Below are 2,840 nucleotides of genomic sequence, written 5' to 3' on the forward strand. Positions count from 1 at the left end.
AAGCCCAGAGAGGTGAAGAAAGATTTCTAGAATAATAGCTGAACTAAAAGTTGGGACAGAACTAAACTAAGCTGTCCAGATACCCAGTCAGGTCATTTTTATAATATAATGAAATTTTTAGTATGCAATCAAACAAATAAACAAATAAAAACTATCCACAAATGGTTCTCTTTTTTTTTCACTCTACTTATTTATAGATACTATTAACTTCCTACTATCACTGTGTTTAAGACACCATCCTAGGTGTTATGGATACAAAAACAAATAGCATATAAATTCTGCTCTTCAAGTATTCAAGCTTCAGTGCTTCCCTGTCTCCTTTCTCTGCCTCTTCTGTTTATCCTTCCTCTTTACCTAAGGAGACACTGCCAGAGGGCCTTTTGCTAAATCCTCTGGTGATGGAGAAAAACAAGCACAGAACTGGGCATCCTTAGAGCCAGGTCATGGTTCAAACTCAGCCTCTAAACTTTGAGGCCTTACTGGTCGCATCACCTCTCTGAGCTTTGGTTCACAGACTTCGGGAGTCATCATGATCTCTACTCTGTCTGTTCATGAGCCACTATGAGAAGCAAATGACGGAGATACTGCATTTTGAAGTCATTGGCTTTAGAGCCAGGAGAGTAGGGTTTGAATTAGCTGTGTGGCTGGTTCTTCTCATGTTTAAAATGGGGTTTATTACCCACCTTGACTTTATTAGGATTAGCACTATTGCTAAATAAGAATAAAGGTCTGACATTTAGGACATTACCAATGAATATAAATTTTATTCTTGTTATTTTCAGTTATGTTTGGGGTTACTTTATCCATCCTAAAGTTCTGTAGACACCTAAGAAATAATTTTTCCCAGACACACACTGTCAAAAGCCTACCATTTATGTGATGACTGGTCAAGCCTCCTTACCTGTATACTAGTGGCATTAGGATTTTCTCCAATAATTCCACACCTTTGCTACAGAGACCAGCAAGGATGCTGGGTTCTTAGCAATGACAAAGGAGCCCACGGTTATGTGAAATGAGGGCTACTCTGGAGTAAATTGTCATGTTTGAAAAATAAAGAATGAGTCAGACCATGCCTAATTTCACAGGAAAGAGATTAGTTGCAGCAAAAAACATGTGGAGTTAATTTAGTTAGAAAGGAAATATTAACATCTTGAATTCCAGACAAAGATTCCTACCCTTAGAGTTTATTGGATGATTTACATAGTGCCGTTATAGCTCTGCATAAATGTAGTGGGTACATTATAAAGGGGCAAATCAAGAATGACTGTTATTACAGTGGATGCTTGTATTTTATATATATTCAAAAGCTTATTCCACACATGTAGCCTTTACTGATACGGAGCCTAGGGATTTCGAGGGAATTGAAACAAGAAATGATATTTACATAATGTTCTTGTGAGTACCATTTTGGCTAAATTTTGAAATGTGATTTTAGAATAATGTATACTTGGAATGAGATGGAAGATTATGTCTCTACAATATGGAAGTCAGCTGTAGTTGAACTAAATGAATCTTTCATTAATTTAGAGTCTCAACTGATGGCTAATGTTTGGTTATTCAGAACTTGAAATTTGCTTTTTGTAATAGTTCCTGAAATTACTATAAATTTGCATACTTATGAAGGCCCATGTCTTCATCGCTTTTATTTTCTTTTGTGTTTGATGCAGGAAGAATAGAATTTATTTCTGTTCATTTCTATCTGTAGACTTGCCTCCGAAGCTTTACATTGTTTTTTATTTGAGATTTTTCTTTCTTTCCAGCCTTAGACAAAAGATATCCCTCCTCAAGTGCTATCTCCAGCATTTTTTTTCTTTTGTTGTTTGTTTGTTTGTTTTTAAGAGCCTTCTGCAGGCGATTGTAAAAGGATCCTTAAGGGCTCAATACTGGAATACCGGAACAGATTAATAAATTAAAACTTTAGAGATAACCAGATCATGACCATTATATAGTAATTTAGCTGGTCTCCAAAACTAGTTACATAAAAAGAAAATTACCGAATTTATTTTACATTTCCCAAAGAGTTTTCTGCATATCTGAAAACCTTAGCATTCTCTTATGTTGATCCAAGGTAACAAGGTCTTTTACTGAAATTTTTTTAATAGCCTTCAAGAATACATTTTGCATTTGTAAAATACTTCTTTGAAAATATTTTGAAATTAATTTTTCATAATCAAAAATGTATCATTTTAAAACAATATGTTATATTAATATTTTTATGTTTTTAAAGTTTAAAATTTTAAGATCTTAGAAAAGAATGCAGTATTTAAATTCCACTTACAATGGTATACATGTGTATATGTTCTATATGGCCATATATACACACACATAAATGATTTAGAAATTCTTACAATTCAAAATAAATAGTTTTAAATCAATAATTATGTGAATCACAATAATCTTTGCTTTACTCTGAATTCCATATAATATCTTAGAATGGCTACTTTTTATTAGTACTTATGAATCTGGCAAATACACTGTGTCCTGTGTCCTTCCTTCGTATTAACTCATTCATTCCTTACAAGAATCCTAAATCCTATGAATTATTATCATTACTGCTAAACCTAGACTCAGGAACAAAGTACCTCAAGGTCATACAGCTTTTGAAAGTCAGAGAAATGATTACATTAACTCCTTGATCTTAATCACTACACTGGCTTTTAAAAATTATTATTACATGAGCTGTTTTATGTTAACCAAAGGGATGCAATGGAAAACACTTTTAGGAACTCAAATAAAGGAATAATAAGCCCATATTGTTTATTTCAATAATACATAATGAACAATAAATTATCACTATTCCTCACTTTAAGCAAATAATAGAATATTTCACAAAACAGAAA

This window comes from Pteropus vampyrus, unplaced genomic scaffold, assembly GCF_000151845.1.
Source record: "Pteropus vampyrus isolate Shadow unplaced genomic scaffold, Pvam_2.0 Scaffold38, whole genome shotgun sequence".
NCBI lineage: Eukaryota > Metazoa > Chordata > Mammalia > Chiroptera > Pteropodidae > Pteropus > Pteropus vampyrus.